The sequence below is a fragment of the Eretmochelys imbricata genome, chromosome 28, assembly GCF_965152235.1.
Source record: "Eretmochelys imbricata isolate rEreImb1 chromosome 28, rEreImb1.hap1, whole genome shotgun sequence".
Lineage (NCBI taxonomy): Eukaryota > Metazoa > Chordata > Testudines > Cheloniidae > Eretmochelys > Eretmochelys imbricata.
This window is the reverse complement of record NC_135599.1, coordinates 5,391,863-5,416,979: the sequence shown is the minus strand read 5'-3', so window position 1 is coordinate 5,416,979 and position 25,117 is coordinate 5,391,863. Positions and strand designations below refer to the sequence as shown.

Sequence of the window (25,117 nt, the reverse complement as noted above, 5' to 3'; positions counted from 1 at the left end):
CGAAGGATTCCCAGCCTCTCCCCGTGGACTCTCCCGTCCACTCCTTACAGCCCGGTAACTCTGTGCTTACTCGCACCTGGAAAGACAAGCCTCTCCAAAAAAGGTAAAAAAAACCCTGTACCGTCCTGCTGATTTCCCATACAGCGGCAAAAATCAAGCGACACAAAAACTGGACCCATCACTCTCGTCTGAAGGCAGTACCTGCCCCCTCGTCAGCAGGACAGTGGACCTTCCAACCTGCTAACTCCTCATCTAGTAACAATCTCGGGCTAAAGCTACTGTTTAAAAAACACAAATAGCGGGCACCTTAATGCTAAAATGGGCCCACCCAGGTACTGGAGACCCTGGGTTAAAAAAACTCTAATAATAATTAATTAAATAACATTGTTATTCTCTGTATTGATATTTCCAAACTGTGCATATCGGGAGCATAACTCCTTTGTTTTGCTTGCGCACCATGTTACTAATTTAACAAACCAGACTGATTGCTGGGTGTGTGCTCCAACTTCACTATCCCCCAAAACGGGAATGCCCCTTAATATGCTGCCCTTGACTCTAGCAGAATTAGCCACCACCAAAAAGCAAAAAAAAACCAAACTCACCGTTCTGAAACAAGACCTCTTTACAGCAAGCCACCTATCAGGACCAGGAGTACTCAGTTGCAGTACTCGCTAAAAAAAATATTATGTTTTACCCAAAACCAATCTAATCCCTATAAGCATCCTATAAAAAAAAGCTCCTGTGTTATTACACAGTAAGCTAATAAATATTAAATAAAAACCAACAAAAAAAGCCAACAATATAAATATAATAGTTCCTCCCCTTTTAAAAAAACACTTACAAATAATCTTACCACAAAAAAAAAGTTTAAAAATGTAACTTGCCGTCCAATTAATATCTCCAATATAGCAAGCCAATAATAGGTTTATAATAGTCCCTATAGCAAATATAATTTAAATAGCACAATTAAAAATGCCCCCACTTATACCCAATCAAAAAAATAAAATGCCCCCCTAAGGGCATATAAACTATTTAAAAAAGCAGCCTTAAATATCCCAAAAATCCCCTTAAAAAATAATCCTTACTGGGCCCTACAAGGTCACTATTCTATATGTGGCCAAAAAGCTTACAAAGTGCTGCCAGCCAACTAAACAAGTAGCTGTTATATAGCTCATAAAGTTCCTCATCTTTCCATAACTGCCACACTGCCCCAAAAAAAAATTAAAAATGCCCAAAACACCTCTGTTAAGTCACAAAAAAAAAACCCTGCGGCAACTAACTAAAGCATTAAAAAGCAATATAAAAAATCCCCTCACAACCAAAAAACTAGTAAAATGCTCTGTACTAAAAATAGCGCCACTGTTTACCAGGCCAGCCCTGGCATGCATAAACCACTATACTATAAAACTACAAATAATACTTAAAAAATAACCTTAAAATTAAAAAACTCAATTAATAATTTAAAATCAACAATAAAAATATTAAATAAAAAAATACAACAGCTCAAAACCTTTTCCCTCCAAAACAAGTTGGCTTTAAACTATCTCTTAGCATCCCAAAAAAAAATTTATGCCCTCATCAAGCTCCAATGTTATATATATATAAATAATAACAATTATAAAATCTATAAAAAAATAATACAAGCTAAAGCCCATGCCCAAGCCAAAGCACAGGTTGCCTATATTGCCCCAAAAAACAATTAATTGCAAACCTTGTTTTCAAGCTAAGGTTTGTCGTCTTAGCTTAATAATTTATTTAGCCTGCTATTAAAAATTCTCTTTCCTATATTGCTTGTATTACTAATATTATGCTATGCAATATCATATATCAAAGCCCTTTTACAAAAATTAATAAGTCATTCTCTTCAAAGCTATCACAAAATACTTATACAAAATCATATTATAAAAAAATAAATAACCCAAATAAAAAAACTCAAAGCCAAGGCTATTAAATATTCTCAAAGGGGGAAGTTGTTGGGAACACTGGGGCACGGCCACTAAGTAACTCCAAAAAATAAAAAACCACAAGTGTCAATGAAGCCCCCTCGCGCTAGGCCCAAGTGTCCTTGCCCCCCCCCCCCCCCCCCCCTCCGCCTGGAGGCACACACAGCAGTTATGCTAAAAATCTGCAACAGTATGTTGCAGAGTCAAACTGCCTAAAACTAAGCAAGGCCAAACAAAAAAAATATAAAAAAACAATGCTAAATAAAGCAGCTTTATATATAGTTTAACAAATAATACAGAAAATCAGGGAACTAGCTGGGAACTGGATTGGCTGGCTCTATGGATACTTGGAGCAGCTTACTATTGAATAAGTATGCTAAAAAAAAGGATGTGTAAAAGCCTGTGTAACTTCCTGCTTTGTTGTACAGGATTTGAGATTCAAATCTCCCTGTACCTTTTTGAAGCTTCAAATAAACTTTTCTGCTTCTCCACCCCGTTGTGATTATTGGGTGCAGCACACCGGGTAAGGAACCAACTCAAGCTGTTGTTCAGCCTCTGGGCACTGGGTGCCGGCAACAAGACCTACAGAGAAAACGTGTCACAAACTACACAACTGAGAACATGGGATAAACGCCAAGACAGGGGGGGATTTTATGTGGCTATTAAAGAACTAGCTGGAAAAGGGGGATCGTTTGTCATATAAAATTCAGCCTGTCCAATACATAAACAGAAAGTGATCGTCCCCCCCCCCACCCCCGTTCACCTGGGCAGCAGGGAGCCCTCTGAGGGGCTGACTGGAGGGGGCGGGGGGGGAGCTGGAGGGCTCCCTGGGGGAGGGGAGGAAGCGGTAGTGGGGGATGGGCAGGTGGGGGGCAGGTGGAGGATGGGGGCAACGGTGCTGCAGTTGGGGGGCAGCAAGTGGGACTGGGAAGCCGAGATCGGGGGCAGCCTCATGGGGGACACGTCCCCTCCCTTCCCCGCCCCGGCAGAGACCCGGCGTCTCCTCCCACCCCCACGCCGGGGCAGCCAGGTTGGGGGATGGCTCCGGGCTCCAACTTCCCACCGACACCGGGACAAATCGCTGCGGATAAAACGGGGGGGAGGGAAATCCCGCCCCCCCACGGGAGGGGAGTTTCAATGGACATGTGAGGAGGAGGGAGAGACGGGGGGGGAGAGATCAGGGGAGACGAGAGAGCGGATCAATGGGGGGTGGGGGGGAGTTTATAACCACGTGGGAGCTACCCGGAGGGAAAAGGGGAAAACTGGGGGGCATTTGTGCCCGGGGGGGGGGAAGGGGATCCAATTAACTCCCCCGCCGCCCCCCACTTCCCCCCCGGGAATTTCCTGGCTGCACAGAGACAGTTCAACCCCCACCCCCCGCAACTCCGGCTTCTCCCCCCAACACCCCCCAAGGGACCCCGCCCGCCGCGCCCCAGTCTCTGCCCCCCCCAATCCCAGCCGTGCCGGGGGCAGAGAGTCACTTTCTGCCCCCCCACCAACGCTGCCCCCCACGCGGGGTCTCCCACTCACCGGGTCGGGGGCGGGCAGAGCGAGGGGCTGGTCCCAGCTGGAGAAAGCCCCCCCCGGCCGGGCACGGGGGGTTAATGACGGGCCCCCCAGCACAGACCCCGGAGGGGAGCCGCAGCTGCCCCTCCGAGAGACCCGACACGAGGCAGCTCCCGGGGGCGGGGCCTGGAACAGAACGGGGAGGGGCAGAGTCTGGGGGCGGAGCCTGGAGCAGACTGGGGGCGGGGCCTGGAGCAGACCGGGTGCTGCCTCCTGTCGGATCTGTAGGAGGAGCAGCTGCGGCTCCCCTCCGGAGTCTGTGCGGGGGGGGGCCGTCATTAACCCCCTCGTGCCCGGCCGGGGGGGGGGCTTTGTCCAGCTGGGACCCGCCCCGGTGAGTGGGAGACCCCGCGGTGGGGGGGAGCGCTGGTTGGGGGGCAGGAAAGTGACTCTCTGCCCCCCACCTGCCCATCCCCCACTGCCGCCCCCTCCCCTCCCCCAGGGAGCCCTCCAGCTCCCCCCCCCGCCCCCTTCAGTCAGCCCCTCAGAGGGCTCGCTGTTGCCCAGGTGAGCGGGGGCCGTGGGACAGGGGGACCATCACTCCCTGTTTATGTATTGGACAGGCTGGATTTTATATCACAAACGGTCCCCCTTTTCCAGCTAGTTCTTTAATAGCCACATAAAAGCCCCCCCGGTCTTGGCGTTTATCCCATGTTCTCAGTTGTGTAGTTTGTGACACGTTTTCTCTGTAGGTCTCAAAGATTCCTAAAAAATACCCTCAACGTTTGCCCCACTTTTACTCTAGTTGTCTACTTCTAATTGAATATGCCCCTGAGAGCTTTCCCTGTCTCTGTAACTATAAATTACGACAAAAATCTCAGATTGACACCTTTTCTCAGATTCCTGAATACGGATCTAAAACGTTTGCCAACGTTGCCCATTTCCGCTCTATTCATTGACCAAATAGTGGTGGGAAATACACTCAGCTTTTACCTCCTATCAACAACTGCTATAAAATCCCTCTCATTTTCCACTTCCCTCTCTATAATTTGCATAAATGGATCCAAAATCCCTCAGATTTCCACCCTTTCCCTTTCATTTCTGAACACTGATCTCAAATCTCAGGTTTCCCTCTTACAATGTCATTATCAAATGTCAATTAAAAATCCTCTTGGGTTTGGGGCTGTTCCCCATGTCTGTAAATCCCAGCAACTTGTCCTTCCTTGGGGGGAACCTGTCGCCCTGAGTCCTTCTCCATCCTGGTTGGGAAATGAACCCCCCTGCAACAATGATCATCTTTCCCTCTCCTTTGAGAATCATTTGTTCCCTCCTTTCTCTCTGTTAAAAATGTTTGCTGATAAAAGAGACTAGCCATATATTCAATACCCATCAAAGCCAGAGGCTTCCCCCTGTTTGGGGGATGGGTGGTTCCCAGTTGGTAACAGGAGAGTTGGCTGGACCCTTTTCTTTTCTCCAGCTGGCACGGGATGAGGAGGTCCCTCTGAGTGCAGCGTGGTCCAGAAATATCCCAAACCCCATGACAAAGGGTCTCCGTACCGGCGTTGCTGGTTCCTGGACGCTTCCCATTCTTCTTCTGGAGGTCACATGATGCCAAATTTCTTCACTGTCCTCCTGTCCCTGATGTGCAGCCTGCTCTGAATCTGTTATTCTATGATTCTCTGTGTGCTGTGTGGATTTGTGTGTGGGTCTGATTTTTGTTAATGCCTGCATGGGCCTGTGCAGTGTGTGATTTTCTCTTTCTCTCTCTGTGTTTCTCTCTCTGTTTGTATCTTCATGTGTAAATTCACTGGAATGTTTAAAAATATCCACAGCTTTGCTAATTTTCACCAGGAATTTTTCTCGGTCAACAAATTCTCACTTGTTCCCTACCGAAGTGTTCACTCTTGGATGGCATCAAATTAACCTATGAAATTCTGAACTGAAACCTCACCTGCTTTTCAGGGATTCTTCCTTAGACTCAGAGGACCAAGAGCTGGAAAATTCACCTAATTCAGTTTAAAGGCAAAGCTTCACTGAGAGTTGAAATTCCAAGCCCTTGTTTACAAAATGAGAAAAAGAGCCAGGGGAAGCACTTCTTTTTGGTTCACAGAATAAAGCGTTCGTCATTTAAGGGTTTGTTTCCCATATTTTAAAACCACAAGGGGTCTTCGTAAACACCCAGTCTGACCTCCTGTCTAGCACGGGCCCGACACCTGCCCCCGAAGAATTCCTTTTCAACTAGAACAGATCTGTTTAAAAAAAAATAGATCCAATTTTGATTTGAAAATTTCCAGGAATGGAGACTCCACCAGGACTCTGGGTAAGATTTTCAATGGTTAATTCCCTTCCCTGTCAGAAAGCACGCCTTATTTCCAATCTGAATGTGTCTAGCTTCACTTCCAGCCATTGGCTCACATTATACATTTGTCTGTTAGATTGGAGTATTGTTCCCCATGTAAGTACGTAGGGAGTGAGATTGTCATCCCCTAAATCTTTTCTGAGCTCTTTGTGACTAATTTGCACCTGTCTATTTGTGGACATCTAGGTGCACAGTGGAAACATGCCCACATTCTGCTCCTAGTCAGTGGGAAGCTTTGATTTTGATATGGTCTCCAAAGCCCTTGCCAACGTCTCGTAGAAGATGGGGGAATCAGGGAAAAACCATCAATTTGTTAAAATTGCAAGTGAAGAATAAATTAAGGTGTTTTGCTGTAAAGTCACTTTTCCCTGACTGGGAATTGAACCCAGGCCGTGGCGGTGAGAGCGCCAAATCCTAACCACTAGACCACCAGGGAGAGGAGGATAATGCTGTTCTTCTCAGCTGTGCTACACTTTTAGGCTATTTTCTGTCCAATTTCTGAAACTGCTTCTTTGTCCATTCCCTGAGCGGCTAAGAGCAGAGCGGGCAGCAACCCCTGTGCTCAGGGTCACAACTGGAGCCCAACCCAAGCCACTGAAACAAACTCAAATGATGGGTCAGTTTCCTCCACTAGGATCACAGAGCAACACAAAGAAAACCCAGGAGGAACAATCCTCCTCTGCCTTCATTCACCCCGTTGCAACCCTCTCAGCAGCCGACCTGGGCCTTCTTCTGGGAAGGACATTGAGCTGATAGGAACTTTGGCATAGAGAGCAAGGGAGGGAGTTTGCTCTCCCTTGGTGTGAGCTGGTTGCATTCTGACTCCATGTAACAGGGCTCTGAGTTTCGCCATCTTCTGAATTCTGTGTCCTCAACAAGCAGCCAAAGTGCTGAACCCCCTGGACCCTTCTGCTGGGAGCATGGGGATTGCACAAGAGCTGCAAGCCCTTTTTACCTCTCCTTGTCCTACTCGGCTTCCCCAGACTTTCCCCACCAATGGTTTCATCAGACTCTGGAGGAATCTAAGTCCCTGCAGGTTTCCCTCACACACCTCGTAAGGCAAACAGTGATTCCCTTCTCTGACACTCCTGGGGCCACATTTTCTTTGAGGAGCTTCTCCCCAGGGGGTGTGATGTCCTGCAAAAATGCAAAATCACTTACCATGCAATTCTCTCCCCAGAACATCTGAGACAATATTGACTTAAACAATGAACTAACTGTGATCATCTGCCCTTCCTTCAGTTACTTTGGGTTCTGCTGTTGTTCACCATTTCTGAGTGGAGATTTTAAATCACAGCTATTTCTTCATTAGCATGTCATGGGCTACTATCAGCAGGAGGAAAAATCACTTTTTGTAGTGGTAATCAGGGTGGCCCATTTCAAAGAATTCTCTGTGAGTTCAATCCTTGAGGGGGCCATTTAGGGATCTGGGGCAAAAATTGGGGATTGGTCCTGCCTTGAGCAGTGGATTGGACTAGCTGACCTCCTGAGGTCCCTTCCAACCCTGATCTTCTATGATTTTAAGGCAACCCCCATCTTTTCATGGACTCTGTATATATCTCTTCCTGCTGTATTTTCCACTCCATGCATGTGATGAAGTGGGTTTTAGCCCAGGAAAGATTACGCCCAAATAAATTTGTTAGTCTCCAAGGTGCCACAAGTCCTCCTCATTGTTTTTGCTGACTAACACGACTACCACTCTGAAAGGAAATCAGTGTTATTTCAAAGGAAATGTGAAGTTGTCTGTTAAAAGGCTGGCTTGGAAATTTCCATTTGTTCTTTTCTCATTCCTCACACCACGACCCTGCCTAGACAGGAAAGGAGGGGAAATGTGATCATCAGTCAATAGACGTTTCTGACATGAAAAGGGGACATGAGGCTGCTTGTAGTTAGCTTAAAAGAAATGAAAGAGGGGAAACTGCTTTCTGGGAGCTAAATTGTAGAAGATTAGGGTTGGAAGGGACCTGAGGAAGTCATCTAGTCTCAACCCCCTGCTCAGAGCAGGACCAATCCCCAATCTTTGCTCCAGATGGCCCCCTCAAGGATGGAGCTCACAACCCTGGGTTTAGAAGGCCAATGCTCAAACCACTGAGCTATCCCTCCCCCCTCAATTAAGGTGTTTTGATGTAAAGTCACTTTTCCCTGACCGGGACTTGAACCCAGGCCGCGGCAGTGAGAGCCCCAAACTTTAACCACTAGACCAGCAGGCAGAGGACAAAGGGTAGGGATTCTTCAAGGCTCATATTTGTTAAGTAGCTGGCAATCTCCAAACTTATGGTCTATTCCTTCCCTCAAAATTCAGGGTAATCCCCACCTTCCGACCCTAAAGTTTCATGAAAGGAAAAAATAATGAGGAAGAAAGCTTGATAAACAACTTGGAGGGAATGAAAAGAAAAATAATCAGAAGCAAAACAAGACACTGTTTCTGCCCGATGACCCGGAGGCCTTTCATGCCTGAAGCGAACGTGGTAATAACCTACACTGCAAAAACCAGTCGTGGCGAGCTTTTCGCCTGTTTAGCTGAGCTTTCTCAGTAGCCACTGCGTCAGCTATTTCAGCATTTCTCTTTGAAGAACAGGAGCACAAAGAACACCAATGGCTTCTTTTTTACCTCAAATATCCGTCAGAAATGCTACGATAGCTCCTCCAGTTTCCCCTTCTCACCAGGAGACAAAACACAGGAAAGCGCCAAACCAAGAAAGCTCACTTTGACTTCACTTTCCCATGGGCATTTCCCTGCCAGCTCCCTGGCACAGCAATACAAGACACAAGAAATGCAGGAAAATAAAGCTGAGTGAAGGAAACCTGCAGGTACTTCGATCCCTCCAGCATCAGAGGAAACCATTTGTGGGGAAGGGTCCGGCTTACTGAGGAGGACAAAGAGACGAAACATGGACTCGCCAGTGCTGTGCAAAACATCATGATCCCAGAGCCCATGTGATGTGAGGGTCAGCACTTTGGCTGCTTCCTGCCTGCGCAGAGGTAACAAACCGGGACCAGCCAAAGCTGAGAAACCTGATTATAGACACTGGGTCAGAATGCTATCTGCTCACATCAAGTGGAAGCACATCCCCTCCCTGGCTTTCTATGTCAAAATTATAATCAGCGGAGTGGTTTCCCTGGACAAGCCACTAGGTAGGCGGAAGAAGAAGCGGAGAGGGATGCGGTGGGGTAAATGAAAGCAGAGGAGGATTGTTCCTTTTTTGTGTTGCTCTTGGTAGTCTGATGGAGGAACCTAAAGCATAATTTGAGCTTGTTTCAAAGCTTTTCCTTGAGCTCAGGTTATGAGCATAGGGGTTCCTTCACTCTCTGTTCTTGTCCCCTCTGAAATGGGGAGTGGACCATTTCCTAAACTGGAGAGAAAGTAGCCTTAGAAAGCATAGAGGAGCTGAACCAAAAAACCCTACATTGCCCCCCCTTACAGTCTACTGCAGGGTTAGTCAACTATTTTTTGTCAAGGTCTGAATTCCTTGGTCGAGATATAATCAAGGTCCAGACTGCAGAGAAAATAATTTTAAAAAATCATAACAATAAGTAAATAAAAAGATTTCAGGGTCCATTAAAAATTTCTGGCTGTCTAGAGTTGGCCCGTGGTACACCTGTCGAGTACCCTTGGTCTACTGGTTAGGAGTCTCGTTGATGCTGCCTTGGTTCCATCCTCAGTCAGGGAAAGAAACTTCTCGACACAATTCTCCATTCAGTCTTCACTGCAAATTAAAAAAACCTCAGAACTTTCACCCCAATAGCTTATTATCTAGCCATTTTGTGCCCTGTCCCTTATAAACACAAAAAAGGGGCCTTTTTAAAAACCAAAGTCTTTGAGAATGTGGGAGAACTGGCTGACTCCAGCTGCCCATCTCTATTCACTTGTGTGCCGAATTGAATGAATCTCTTTGGATACACAGCAATCGTGAGGCATAAATGTGCTTCAGTGGATATACTGGAAGCAATATTGTCTAAATAACACGTGGCTTTTTTCAAAACCAGCAATCGCCACAAGAGGTCCCAGAATCGTCTGAGATTGCCTCTAGCTGACAAAGGGGCCCATTTTTCAGCTAGGAATTCAACTTCTTTGTTCCCTTTTCTCTGCTTTGAGTCTCTTTCCGCTTGTCTCAGGTAGTATGGCGAGCAAACGCGTAGGTGGGTGAGATAATATCTTTGACTGGGCCAGCTTCTGTTGGGGACAAAGACAAACTTTTCTGGGACACTCCTCGCTGGGAGCAGGCAGGCAAGAAGCCCAGGTGGCCGGGTCCCACTCCAGGGAGGAGGTGGGGAGTCAAGAGCCCTGGGGGCAGCTGGGCTCCCAGTTGGCAGCTGCGCGGAGTGAAGAGCCACGTTTCTCAGCCCCCCCACACTGCCCCTCTTCGTTTGGTGGAAGCACTCCTGGTGAAGACACACACCGCCGACAGAAGGAGGGGAGTGGGGAGAAACTCAAATTAAGCTTCCGCTTCCTCCATCAGGATCACGAGAGCAACGGAAAGAAAACTCAAGAGAAACAAGCCTCCTCTCCTTTCATGCGCCCCATCACAACCCTCCCTGCTTCATTTTCTGCCTGCATTTCCTTTTGAAACTGCAACGGCTGCTCCAGAAAACAATCATGTCTCTGAATTCACAGCAACATCCTGAGGATGATAGAAGTATGAAGGAATTCACGGTCCTTTGTGACATAATAATAAATAATAATAATAATAATTAATACATTATTATTTGAATTGCAAGATTAATCTTTCCCTTTTGCAGATTCAGCTCCACATTGATACTTGTTGCTCTTTGCAATGTATCTATCTACCTAGGCAACAGTATTTGCTGTTGTTTCAGGTGGAGCACTCAGCGTGTTACGTTTTTCTGACAATCTGTGTCTCGAAAATTCTAGCCAATATGCCTGGAAGTTCCAAAACCCATCAAATTATGAAGGAATTCGAGGTCCTTTTTTATATTACCATTTATCAGTAGTTATTATTTGTAGACCAAAGATTAAATATTGAATCGTTAAATATTATGTGGTGTATTAACTATATCAAGTGGGTTGTACAATACAATGACTTTTCCATGCGTTGCCCAAAACATATTTTTAATATTATTTACATGCACCGAACTCCTTGAACATAAAGTTGTTTATTTCATTCCTGTGCAGTGTGTTGGTAGCTCAGTTAATTGAGTTTATTGTCACTCTGTGTGTGTGTGTGAGGTACAACGCAATCATTTAGTGATGCTGAAACGTTCCCTTCTCCCTCCGGAACTGCCTTGGAATCACCTTCCCTTTGTAGATTAAACTACTCCTGTGTCTGTATGAGGAAAATATGGTTTCTATGAAAAAAACTCATTGTTTATTTAAAAGGACTGATAACAAACAGCCACACTATGGGGATACAACACCATGAGTAAGAACAGGAGGACTTGTGGCACCTGAGAGACGAACAAATTTATTGGAGCATAAGCTTTCGTGAGCTACAGCTCACTTCATCAGATGCATGCAGTGGAAAATACAGTGGGGAGACTCCTATACACAGAGAACATGAAACAATGGGGGTTACCCTACACACTGTAACGAGAGTGATCAGGTATAGAATCATAGAATCATAGAATATCAGGGTTGGAAGGGACCCCTGAAGGTCATCTAGTCCAACCGCCTGCTCGAAGCAGGACCAATTCCCAGTTAAATCATCCCAGCCAGGGCTTTGTCAAGCCTGACCTTAAAAACCTCTAAGGAAGGAGATTCTACCACCTCCCTAGGTAATGCATTCCAGTGTTTCACCACCCTTTTAGTGAAAAAGTTTTTCCTAATATCCAATCTAAACCTCCCCCATTGCAACTTGAGACCATTACTCCTCGTTCTGTCATCTGCTACCATTGAGAACAGTCTAGAGCTATCCTCGTTGGAACCCCCTTTCAGGTAACTGAAAGCAGCTATCAAATCCCCCCTCATTCTTCTCTTCTGCAGGCTAAACAATCCCAGCTCCCTCAGCCTCTCCTCCTAAGTCATGAGTTCTAGACCCCTAATCATTTTTGTTGCCCTTCGCTGGACTCTCTCCAATTTATCCACATCCTTCTTGTAGTGTGGGGCCCAAAACTGGACACAGTACTCCAGATGAGGCCTCACCAGTGTCGAATAGAGGGGAACGATCACGTCCCTCGATCTGCTTGCTAAGGTAAGGTGAGCTATTACCAGGAGGAGAGCCGGGTGGGGTGGGGGGAACCTTTTGTAGTGATCATTGGTATTAATTTGCAAACTGGATACAGTTAACTTAGGCTTGAATAAAGACTGGGAATGGATGGGTCATTACACAAAATAAAACTATTTCCCCATGTTTATTTCCCACCCCAACTGTTCTCACATGTTCTTGTCAACTGCTGGCAATGGCTGACCTTGATTACCACTGGAAATCCGAGAAAAAAGACGAGAGCAGAGTGGTTTCTAGACACCCTCCCATCCATCTAACACAGACACACAGACTTTTCTAAGGCATTAACTTTTCCTTCTCCTTTATGATTCTTTAATGCCTCTGGAAATACCAATTCCTAGAGGCCCCTTTCACAGAGCAAACAACCACAGAGCAATGAGAAAGCTGGGGGCTGCCAGGTTGTTGAGGGCAAGTCTTGAAAGGGATGCCCAAACAATCCAGCTGGATCCCCGGCAACCAGATGTGGGGATTAGCTGCACAGCTGTGGCTGCTGCTCTGAGGGGAGCGGCATAAACTACCTGCCTGTGGATGCAGCCCACCAGCTGGTTCTCCTGGGGCAGATGGTGAGTGGTTGGGCAGGGATGCTGCACCGGCTGGGGTCTGAAATATGAACAGGGGTCTAAGGAACCTCAGCATCACAGTCATCAGGAGTCCAAGCTGCTTGGGGTGAGCTTGTGGGCAATGGCCCAACTGGATTGTTTGTGCATCCCTTTCGCCACGTCCCTTGTGATCCACCAGGGCTTGCAGCACCATGGAAGAGTACCCCTTGCGGTTTATGTAGTGGCCGCCCCGCTGTTCCGGGGCCAAGAGAGGGATATGCGTTATGGCCATCGCCCCGCCGCAGTCAGGGAACCCCAGCGTATTAAAGCCATCCACAATGGTCCGCACATTTCCCAAAGGCATGAGCCTAGATAGCAGCTGATCAATGATTGTGTTGGCTATTTGGATCACAGCAGGCCCCACAGTAGATTTCCCCACTCCAAACTGATTCCCAACTGGCCGGTAGCTGTCGGGCGTTGCAAGCTTCCGCAGGGCTATGGCCACTCACTTCCCAACTGTGAGGGTGGCTCTCATTTTGGTGTATTTGCGCTTCAGGGCAGGGGACAGCAAGTCGCAAAGCTCCATGAAAGTGGCCCTTAGGCTTACGAAAGTTTCTCAGCCACTGGGAATCATCCCACACCTGCAACGCGATGAGGCCCCAGCAGTCTGTGCTTGTTTTCTGGGCCCAGAATTGGCCTGCCACGGCATGAACCTGGCCCAGCACCACCATGATCTCCCAATTGCCACACGCCGTGCCATCTTTGTCCATGTCCTCATCAGTATAGTAATCGCCCCGTTGTCGTTTCCTCGCCCCGTTTTGCAGGGACTGCACATACTGCTGGATAATGCGCGAGGTATCTACAATGCTCAAAACTGCAGTGGAGATCTGAGCGGGCTCCATGGCGCCTGCACGGGTAATTTTGGAAAAAGGGCGCGAAATGTAGGAGAGCAGAGTGGCAGGGGAAGAGGTGCTGTTTGGTTCGTGGTAGCCGAACAAAGGCGGGAAATGGTTGTCTTCCGTGGTTTCCATGGAGGCGGGAGCCCAGGACAGACAACCCGGAGAAGCTCGGAAGCGTGGCACCAGTGGGAGAGCAGAGTTGGAGGCAGAAGAGTTCGATGAGGAAGAGAAAGAGCAGATAGTAGAGATTACATCGGAAGGGGAGAGGAAATGAGAGGCGGATTCATAGTTGCAGGAGAGCAAGCGGTGCACCGTTTGCTGAAAGCAGTACGGCGTCTGCATGCCAAAAAGGCGTGAAACGATTGTCTGCCAGAGCTTCCTGATGACACGCACCAGAAACACCCGCAAGAATGTTTTTGCCCCATCGTGCACTGGGAGCGTAACCCAGAATTCCAGTGGGCGGCGGGAACTGCAGGAACTGTGGGATAGCGACCCACGGTGCACCCGCTCCGATGTTCGATGCTAGCTTCGGTACTGTGGATGCACTCTGCCGAATTCACGAGCTTTAGTGGGGACACCGAAGCCTGAATGTCTAAAATAGCTCCCGAAATTTCCAATCGAATAATTTTGAACTAATTTCATACTGTACACGTACCGTTAGAAAAGTCTGTGTGTGTGTGTTAGATGGATGGGAGGGTGTCTAGAAACCACTCAGCTCTAGTCTTTTTTTCTCTGATTTCCGTTAGAAAATCTAAAGCAGGGAGCAAGAAGAGTTGCCTTCTCTGAGGCTTGAACTCAGGACCTTCAGATTATGAGACTGATGTGCTGCCCGCTGCGCTAAGAAGGCTTGGAAGAGCTTTAGGCTCGGTGCTTATAGAACCAGCAGAGCAGCGGGGAACAGCAGAGCAGCAGACAGCAGGAGTTTGACTGGGAGTTCACCTGGAGTGAGCCCACTGAGGCTTACACCCAAACGACTTCTCTGAGGAATTACTGCATCTCCGGAGGAAGCTCATAGTAGGAAGGTAATATGGATGGGGAGTGGTCAACTCTTGTGACCTGCACTGGATGTGCCATGTGTGTCTTTCTTCCAGAGGACAGAAGCCACTTTGTCTCTACAAAGTGCAAGCTGGTCTCCATATTGGAAGAGAAGGTTCAAGGTCTGGAGCAACAGGTATCGACCCTGCGTTGCATAAGAAAAACTGAAGATTTCCTGGACAGACGTCAGGATATGCTTCTATGGGCACAAGGTTCTGAAGATTCAGAGCAGGCTGCGCAGCAGGGACAGGAGGACTGTGAAGAAATCTGGCAACATGTGACCTCCAGAAGAAGAAGGGGGAAAGTCCATGTACCAGCAAAGCGGACACAGGTAAGTAACCATTTTCATGTTCTCTCCACAGGTACCATTGCGGGGAGTGACCCAGATGATACGTCTGGGGGAAGGGAGCAGAAGGAGACTCCACCAGTTGAAAGGCATGAGATGCACTGTCCTAGGGTTGGGGGTTCCACGACCATCACTCCCAAGAGAAGGAGGTGGGTGGTGGTGGTCGGGGACTCTCTCCTCAGGTGGACTGAGTCATCTATCTGCCGCCCTGACCGGGAAAACAGAGAAGTCTGCTGCTTGCCGGGGGCTAAGATTCACGATGTGACAGAGAGACTGCCGAGACTCATCAAGCCCTCGGACCGCTACCCCTTCCTGCTTTTCCACGTGGGCACCAATGATACTGCCAAGAATTACCTTAAGCGGATCACTGCAGACTACGTGGCTCTGGGAAGAAGGATAAAGGAGTTTGAGGTGCAAGTGGTGTTCTCGTCCATCCTCCCCGTGGAAGGAAAAGGCCTGGGTAGAGACCGTCAAATCGTGGAAGTCAAGGAATGGCTACACAGGTGGTGTCGGAGAGAAGGCTTTGGATTCTTCAACCATGGGATGGTGTTCCAAGTAGGAGGAATGCTAGGCAGAGACGGGCTCCACTTAACGAAGAGAGGGAAGAGCATCTTCGTGAGCAGGCTGGCTAACCTAGTGAGGAGGGCTTTAAACTAGGTTCACCAGGGAAAGGAGACCAAAGCCCTGAGGTAAGTGGGGAAGCGGGATACCAGGAGGAAGCACGAGCTGGAGCGTGTGAGAGGGGAGGGCTCCTGCCTCATACTGAGAACAAGGGGCGATCAGCGGGTTATCTCAAGTGCCTATATACAAATGCACAAATCCTGGGACACAAGCAGGGAGAACTGGAGATCCTGGCAAAGTCAGGGAATTATGATGTGATTGGAATAACGGAGACTGGGTGGGATAACTCGCATGACTGGAGTGCTGTCATGGATGGATATAAACTGTTCAGGAAGGACAGGGAGGCCAGAAAAGGTGGGGGAGTTGCACTGTATGTAAGGGAGCAGTATGACTGCTCAGAGCTCAAATATGAAACTGTAGAAAAACCTGAGAGTCTCTGGATTAAGTTTAGAAGCGTGAGCAACATGACTGATGTCCTGGTGGGAGTCTCCTACAGACCACCAGACCAGGGGGATGAGGTGGATGAGGCTTTCTTCTGGCAACTCGCAGAAGCTACAAGGTGGCACGCCCTGGTTCTCATGGGCGACTTCAATCATCCTGATATCAGCTGGGAGAGCAATACAGCGGTGCACAGACAATCCAGGAAGTTTTTGGAAACTGTAGGGGACAATTTCCTGGTGCAAGTGCTGGAGGAACCGACTAGGGGCAGAGCTCTTCTTGACCTGCTGCTCACAAACCGGGAAGAATTAGTAGGGGAAGCAAAAGTGGATGGGAACCTGGGAGGCAGTCACCATGAGATGGTCGAGTTCAGGATCCTGACACAAGGAGGAAAGGAAAGCAGCAAAATACGGACTCTGAACTTCAGAAAAGCAGACTTTGACTCCCTCAGGGAACTGATGGGAAAGATCCCCTGGGAGAATAACATCAGGGGGAAAGGAGTCCAGGAGAGCTGGCTGTATTTTAAAGAATCCTTATTGAGGTTACAGAGACAAACCACCCCGATGTGTAGAAAGAATAGTAAATATGGTAGGCGACCAGCTTGGCTTAACAGAGAAATCCTTGCTGATCTTAAATACAAAAAAGAGGCTGACAAGAAGGGGAAGATTGGACAAATGACCACGGATGAGTAGATAAATATTGCTCAGGCATGCAGAAGTGAAATCAGGAAGGCCAAATCACACCTGGAGTTGCAGCTAGCGAGTGAAGTTAAGAGTAAGAAGAAGGGTTTCTTCAGGTATTTTGGCAATAAGAAAGCCAAGGAAACTGTGGGCCCATTACTAAATGAGAGAGGCAACCTAGTGACAGAGGATGTGGAAAAAGCTAACATACTCAATGCTTTTTTTGCCTCTGTCTTCACGAACAAGGTCAGCTCCCAGATGACTGCACTGGGCAGCACAGCATGGGGAGGAGGTGGCCAGCCCTCTGTGAAGAAAGAAGTGGTTCGGGACTATTTAGAAAAAGTGGACGTGCACAAGTCCATGGGGCCAGATGAGCTGCATCTGAGAGTGCTAAAGGAATTGACGGATGTGATTGCACAGCCATTGGCTATTATCTTTGAAAACTCATGGCAATTGGGGGAAGTCCCGGAAGATTGGAAAAAGGCTAATGTAGTGCCCATCTTTAAAAAAGGGAAGAAGGAGGATCCTGGGAACTACAGGCCAGTCAGCCTCACCTCAGTCCCTGGAAAAATCATGGAGCATGTCCTCAAGGAATCAATTCTGAAGCACTTAGAGGAGAGGAAAGTGATCAGGAACAGTCAGCATGGATTCACCAAGGGCAAGTCATGCCTGACTAATCTAATTGCCTTCTATGACAAGATAACTGGCTCTGTGGATGAGGGGAAAGCAGTGGACGTGTTGTTCCTTGACTTTAGCAAAGCTTTTGACACGGTCTCCCACACTATTCTTGCCAGCAAGTTAAAGAAGTATGATCTGGATGAATGCACTATAAGGTGGATAGAAAGCTGGCTAGATTGTCGGGCTCAACGGGTAGTGATCAATGGCTCCATGTCTAGTTGGCAGCCGGTATGTAGCGGAGTGCCCCAAGGGTCATTCCTGGGGACGGTTTTGTTCAATATCTTCATTAATGATCTGGAGGTAGGAGTGGATTGCACCCTCAGCAAATTTGTGGATGAAACTAAACTGGGAGGAGTGGTAGATAGGCTGGAGGGTAGGGATAGGATACAGAGGGCCCTAGACAAATTGGAGGACTGGGCCAAAAGAAATCTGAGGAGGTTCAACAAGGACAAGTGCAGAGTCCTGCACGTAGGACGGAAGAATCCAATGCACCGCTACAGACTAGGGACCGAATGGCTCGGCAGCAGTTCTGCAGAGAAGGACCTAGGGGTGACAGTGGACGAGAAGCTGGATATGAGTCAGCAGTGTGCCCTTCTTGCCAAGAAGGCCAATGGCATTTTGGGGTGTATAAGTAGGGGCATTGCAAGCAGATCGAGGGACGTGATCGTTCCCCTCTATTCGACATTGGTGAGGCCTCATCTGGAGTACTGTGTCCAGTTTTGGGCCCCACACTACAAGAAGGATGCGGATAAATTGGAGAGAGTCCAGCAAAGTCAACAAAAATGATTAGGGGACTGGAACACATGCCTTATGAGGAGAGGCTGAGGGAACTGGGATTGTTTAGTCTACGGAAGAGAAGAATGAGGGGAGATTTGATAGCTGCTTTTAACTACCTGAAAGGTGGATCCAAAGAGGATGGATCTAGACTATTCTCAGTGATAGCAGATGACAGGACAAGGAGGAATGGTCTCAAGTTGCAGTGGGGGAGATTTAGGTTGGATATTTGGAAAAACTTTTTCACTAGGAAGGTGGTGAAACACTGGAATGCATTACCTAGGGAAGTGGTGGAATCCCCTTTCTTAGAAGTTTCTAAGGTCAGGCATGACAAAGCCCTGGCTGGGATGATTTAGTTGGGGTTGTTCCTGCTCTGGGCAGGGGGTTGGTCTAGATACCTCCTGAGGGCCCTTCCAACCCTGATCTTCTATGATTCTATGACCCTCCTCCAGGAGTGACAGAGCCTGGCATGTGCTGGAAGAAGCGGGGAGCTCTGGTGCCCACAGACCTGTCCTGGCAGCTTTCTCAGCAGCAAAGAAATCAATTCTCCCTGCCCCTGAGCAACCCACCCACAGCTAATGGCAGCATTGTGGGGGGGTCCCAAGCTTTGCACCAACGTCCACGTTTCAGACCTTCCTCTCATGGCACCTTCCATGTGAATTAGGACAAGCAAGCTGGGGAAGCTCCATGGGGTAATAGAAACCAGGGCTGCAGGGAAGGCTTGAACTCACAACCCCAGCAATATTGCCCTTTGCACTAACCACTTGCACCCCTGCAGGGGCTCCTTGGACAGCGTTGGGAAGTCAGCCGTGATCGGTCTCTGTGGTTCGCACCTCTGCCTGGCAATTGAAAGGCTGCCGGTTCAAACCTCACTCAAAATGTGGCTTTCCAGCAATGAGACTCCAGTCCATTTAATAGGAAGAAAATCTCCTCTATTCTCTATTCTCGTCTAGCCCCATTTGACTCCTTCGGCCTGTCTCCTTCCTCTCCCCTGTCAGACTCTTTCCTTCCCCACTGGAGCCATGCAGAGGGGAGCCCCAGTCAGTCTCGGTCACCGAGAGGCTGTATCCCATAAGGGGAGGGAGAGGTCACTGTAAAGCATTGACAATGGGTGGGGGAGAGGTGTGCGTGGTTAGGGGGAGAAAGGCTGGAGAACTAACAGTGGGGCCCAGAGAGATTCCCTCACAGACTGGGGAGATCCCCTGCTGCCCACCATCACCCAGCTCTGGGAAGAACAACTTGGGATTCCTTGGGGAAGCCACCTTTAAAAACACAAGTGTTCCATGCTAGTTACATTTTTATAAGACCAAAGCCGCCTCAAACCCAGTGTCACAATCACTGGGACGACTTTGTCCTGACATTTTACCGGCCGCAGCCACAAAGCGAGTCAAATTACGGCTCCCGTTCAGCGTCAAGGCCCACAGACGAACCCGGAGGCTTTTCCTTCCTCAGGTTCTGCTGTCATTTCATTGATGGCCTGTTCCGAGATTCATCGTTGTGCAAAGCAGCGTCAGGCCCTGAAACTGGGCGAGCCCAGAGCAGAGACTGCCTTTATTTAACCTTCCAAAAACAAACCCGCCGAAAGGTGGATTAGCACCCATGCTCCTCCAGCCGCAGGGGAGGCGCCTCATCTGGGCCCCTGGTGCCCATGCTCCAGCAACATAAGACCACAGGGGCCTGGCTCCACCAAAGTCCGGGGCCCGGTGTCTCTCCCAGCCCCGCCTGCTGCCCCCAGGCAATTTAAAAGGGCCCGGGAACCCCCACCGCCATCACCGGCAGCACAAGGGGGCTAAGGCGGCTTCCTGCCCACCCTCGCTCCGTGTAACCCTTCTGCCCGTCAGAGTTGGCAGCAACGAGGGCTGGGTTCAATATCTAGGGGATCCATTCCAATAACACAATGCAAACCGGCTCGAGCCCCCACCCAGTGACCTGGGACAAATATGTACCACCCCCGCTGGGCGCCTCCCAGAGGCAATACTTCCCCTCTTGCAAGCACCTAGTCTGAGTGTAGCAAAAAGCCTTTTAATAACAGAGAGAAACAATGTGGCATTATGTTGGGGAAACAGCACCAACAGGATTCATAACACAACCCACGAGCAAAAAAAAAAACCCACCCAAAGCAAATTGGGGCATGCCCTTTCCCTTTGGTTCTTGAGTCCAGCAACCTCAAATCACCCAAAGTCCCAAAAGTCCAATGACCCAAAAGTCTCTGTCCCTGGTCAGGGCAGCCCCAAAGTTCAAAAGTTTATCTGCAGAGCTTTACCTCCCAACCTGGGTGGAGATGGGGGCGGGGGTAAAAGGCACCTTACATGATCTGAAGCTGACCGCCCCACAGCTCCATAGGCCTCCGCTCCACCAACCGCCCCATGAACTGCTTCGCTCAGCTCCGCTCCACGTCCCACCAGCAGCTCCCACCGTCCCATGAACTGCTCCACCAGCCTGTCCACAAGGCACTCCAGCCGTCCCGCAAACTTCTCCACAATAGATCTTCAGGCTCCCCCACTACTTAACACAACGCTCAGTGATTTTGGTTCTTAGTCAGTTCAGCTCTTTGGTAAAGTCAGCTTGCAGTATAGGAGCCTCAGTGATGGTACACCATTAGCCCGAAGCGAGCTCAGCAACCCGTAACTAGACTCCTAACGAAATCAAAATTAGCTCTGAGGTTCCACAGTGAAGAGAAAAGGAAGGGCAATTAGCATATAAGACCATCACCAAGGAGCCCATGCCACCAAGTATTAATACTTGACCCCAACCTCTCTCAATTCACAGAGTTTTGGAACCCATGACCTTTGCCTAGCGAGTGCTACTTAGTTGATGGTGAGTCCCTCCATCATAACAAAAGGCCAAGGACAGTTCCCAGCACAGTTCCCATAATCAGGGTAATAACAATTTATTCTTCCTGCCCCAATAACAGAGACACTGGGGATCCCACAGCAGCCAAAGTGACCATTTGGGCAGCTATGGCCTCGTTCTAGGCGGGGTGGGTGTGCCTATGCAAATGAGATTGGCCCCTGAAGTTCTTTTCCACAACTTGCCAGACCTCACCACCAGATGTCAGGGTGATGCTCACCCTGAGACTGCTTACACTCCGTGTGGCCTGCCAGTCTCGGAAGCGGCTGGCACGTCCCTGCAGCCCCGGGGGTGGGGGGATCTCCACACGCTGCCCCCGCCCCGAGGGCCGACTCTGCCATCTGTGGCAATGGGAGCTGTTGGGGTGGTGTCCGTGGGCAGCGATGGGCAGAGACCCCCCACCTAGGAGCTGCTGCCAGAGGGGGGTTATGGGTCGCTTTTGGGAGATGCCTGAGGTAAGAGCTGCACCCTCACTCTCTCCCGCACCCCAAGCCCCAGCCCAGACCCCAACCCCCTGCACCCAAACTCCCTCCCAGAGTACATCCCCTGCACTCCCTCCTGCACCCCACCCCCATGCCCCAGCCCAGAGCCCACACCCAAACTTCCTCCCACAGGCCTCCCCCCACACCTGCTCTCGCACCCCAATCCTCTTCCCCAGTCCAGAGCCCGAACCCCACACCCAAACTTCCTCCCAGAGCCCGACCTGCACCCTCTCCTGCACCCAAACCCCCTCCCCCAGCCCAGAGCCTGCACCTGAACTCCCTCCCAGAACCTGGCCACCCGACCCGTTCCTGCACCCAACGCCCTGCCCCAGCCAAGACCCCACACCTGCACCCAAACTGCCTCCCAGAGCCTGTACCCCTCACCCCCTCCCACACCCTAACCCCCTGCTCCAGCCCAGAGCCCACACCACACACCCAATTCCTTCCCAGAGCCTGCCCCCACACCTGCTCCTGCACCCCAACCCCCTGCCCCAGCCCAGACCCCGCACCCTGCATTCCCTCCTGCACCCCAACCCCCTGCCGCAACCCACAGCCCACACCCAAACTCCCTCCCAGAGCCCAACCCCTTTCCCTCTCCCTCCCATACCCAAACTCCCTCCCAGAGCCTTAGGCAGATGTGGGAGGAGGTGGACGGGGAGGCAGGACTTGGTCCCATTCTGGAAACCACCAAAAATTGTAGAAACCTGCCGCCGCTGTCCAGCCCAACCTTCTGCGGGTGCCCCTCAGGCCCCACCCGTGCAGGGTTTGAAGCTTGCATTGCTTAAATTCCAGGACGCTGGGGGACTTCAGCTCCCCTTTGTCCAGCGGGAACCTTCACCCCACTCCCAACCAGATTCTTCTCCATGGGATGACTGTCGGGGGGCTGGGCCCCTCTTTGTCTTTTCTGTCTGGGACAGGCCAGGGTACCTAGAACTGGGGTATCTGAGCACCCAGGACCTTCTGTGGAGCTGCCCTTCCCCTTCCCCTTCTGTGGTCTGATCTGTCTTTGACTCCAGCCTGTTTTCTATCCATCGTCAGCACCATCCCAAGCCAGCTGCACCCGCCTCAAAAAGACAGTGTCCCCTGGTGGGTGTAAATCACTGAGCTCTCTCCTCTCTGAGCACTGACTGCCCCTCCGTCTCCTTGCCCCTCAGTCTGGGCAGACGGGACCTTTCCCTCCAGGGCTGGAGGATTCCCCCTTCTCATCCGCTACTGTCCCAAGCCACCCCTTGGGTGGGAATCTTAAATGTACCAAGGTGACTTAGGAGCAGAAACCCCCACAGACCTTCCGTGCAATGGGCACCTGCCCTGCACTGAGCAGGACTGAAACTCCTGCAGGGAGACTGCTGGGCGACATCCCCTCTGGGCCTGAGCAAAGCAGCAGGGTGAAAAGAGACTTGGAGATGCTGGGGATCGAACCCAGGGCCTCATACATGCAAAGCATGTGCTCTACCACTGAGTTACATCCCCAGAAGGGGGCTGTTTGGCATGGGTTACGCTCACAGCCCTCCTGTTTCCAGAGCCTCCAGGGGCCTAACGGCAGCATGGGGGACACATTCCCTGCTTTGAGGGCCAAACCCTCTGTCCTGGAGGTTGCTGGTTCTCAGGGGTCACTTTGCAGCAGGGCCAGTTTCTCTATGTGGGGGAGAGAGAGGGCCTGCCCTGGACTCAGGGTGCAGAGATACACTCGGCCCTCTCCCCTGCATTTACTGGCTGGAGCTGCCAGCCCCTGCTGAACGGTAACGGCGCTGGGGGGCGCTGTGAGTCGCTCAACACCTCACCCCGGTGGAAGAACTGGTGTGCGGGGGGCTCCAGGCTTTTCTCGGATCTGCTATTTCCACCTGCCCGTAAAGTCCAGCTTTCCCCAGCACATTCACTGCAGTGCACTCGGGTCACTGTTTCCATAGCTGACAGCAAAGAATCGCTCCCAGTTTCCCTTCTATCTGCAGCACGATTAGCCTGTGTCGGTGGTTAATGAGGTGGATCTAGTTGTCAATGGTTATTCATTCCCCACCTGGACAATTCACACAGTCCCTTTCCTGCTCAAATTCCCAGCACCTCTGTGATCCCGGTAGCAGGGGTTGGGTTTTCCCTGAGGCCCTGAGATTCTCAGGGTCCTTTTTTCCCTCCACCTGGAGTGAACTCAGCTTTTCCCCCATCCCAGACACTCCATGAAATAACAACAAGCAGCGTAAAGAAAGCGGGGAGGGAACATCTCCCGGCCAGGGCTAGAGGTGCCCAGGGCCCCCTGCTTCTCCATTCTTTCCATCGCAGAAGAGGAAGGTTCCTTGGAATTTGACACTCTGCTTTCCACAAGGGACAGAGAAAGATCTTGATGTTCCTGCGTCTGCGCAAAGAAAATTGTCCTTCTGTGTGAAAGAGAGGCATGAAATGGCCCCACGGTGGGACAATATCCTCAGGATTAAGAGCAAAGGACTCAGGCTGAGAACTGATTTAACTCCACTCATCTCATTTAACTCCTCTCATTAAGAAGTTGTCTTCCAGGGAGAGATAGCAAACTTGTGACATTAATCCAGACCCTGGGGGTTTGGGCTGCTTTAACTCTTGGAAAAAACATGAACTTGATTCAAGAAGGGAGAGAGGAGAAGCCTCAAGCTGCCTTTGGTCCAAGGCTGGTGTCTCCTGGACAGTGGGAAACATCCCTCACTGCTGCCAGGGGATAGGTGGCAACTGGTGACGTCCCAGGGCTGGGATGAAAGGGGAATGTTGCGTGGACCTTACCATACACGCCCCATCCTGCTTCTCAGAGCCCACAGGAAAGCATCTAGAGATGGGAGAGCCATTCCTCAACTGCATTCTCAGGAGAAGTCAGTAGCTATCCTTGAACAGACACTTAGGAGAGTAACCACGGCGGTTCTGCAGAGACATCTGGTTGCCAGAGGATCCATCTAGGTTAAGGAGTGCTGGGGGATCTGCAGTTTTTGCAGTGGGGAGGAGTCTCGAGGTCACACGTTGTGGGTAAGCTGGGACATTAGGGACTCCAGGATGTGAGGCTGGTTAAAATGGAACTGCACAAAAAACCTCCCCCTTTGCTCCCTGCTTTGGCCTGTCCCCGTTTCATGAAAATCTCCATCTCTGCCCCGGCTCTCAGAAACCCCCTCTCTCCCTTGGGTATTTTCATGGTTTCTTTCTTTTTCATGGTCTTTTTCAAAGATTTTTTGCCATCAAAATGATCAAGTACATTTAAAATGAGAAAAACAATCAAGCAACACATCTGCATCTCCTGCACCAGGCATGGCATCGTGTCTGACTTTTTCTCCCGAAAAGTCCAGGCAGGCAGCGTCTGTCCCACATTTACTGCACACCAGGCCCAGAACTGAGCTTCACTGGCAGCAACGAGGGGGGACGGGTGGGCCTGAGCTGTCTGGGGATTATTTTAATCTATTTTTCGGAGGATGAAATCCATGCAGCTTCCACTTCTCCGTCTATCCCCAGGAAATAACATGTCTGTGCAAGGCACCCAAACCTTTTCACAAGAAGTGAAATGAAACGGCCACACGATGGCATCAGAACCTAAGACATGAGAAGCCATATTCTTGTTCAATGTGCATTGAAGCTGAACACAAGGGAGGTGTTTTTTCTTTGACTCCTAGCCCCCCCCCCACTCTAATCCACTCGACACCCCTTTCCTCCCACAGCCAGGAATAGAACCCAGGAGTCATGACTATTAGCCCCCCTAATCTAGCCCACTAGATCCTTCTCCCTGGGACAAAGGAGAAGCTCTGCGACCCTGTACTGTCCCTTTGCCTCCCTGCTTGGGCGGC

General features: G+C 49.9%; 2 protein-coding genes and 3 non-coding genes across 5 annotated transcripts in view; 1 reads left to right on the top strand and 4 right to left on the bottom strand.

Moving 5' to 3' along the window:
• LOC144258216 (uncharacterized) overlaps nucleotides 1-25,117 on the top strand; it is a 970,182-nt gene that overhangs the window by 201,069 nt on the left and 743,996 nt on the right. The gene's annotated exons all lie outside the window — the stretch shown is intronic.
• Nucleotides 1-25,117, bottom strand: part of LOC144258305 (uncharacterized) — a 79,172-nt gene that overhangs the window by 42,334 nt on the left and 11,721 nt on the right. The window lies entirely within an intron of this gene.
• TRNAE-CUC (transfer RNA glutamic acid (anticodon CUC)) lies at nucleotides 6,173-6,244 on the bottom strand. Its single transcript has one exon. It is a non-coding gene; the product is annotated as a tRNA-Glu (tRNA).
• Nucleotides 14,203-14,275, bottom strand: TRNAM-CAU (transfer RNA methionine (anticodon CAU)). The gene has a single exon. It is a non-coding gene; the product is annotated as a tRNA-Met (tRNA).
• Nucleotides 22,731-22,802, bottom strand: TRNAA-UGC (transfer RNA alanine (anticodon UGC)). Its single transcript has one exon. It is a non-coding gene; the product is annotated as a tRNA-Ala (tRNA).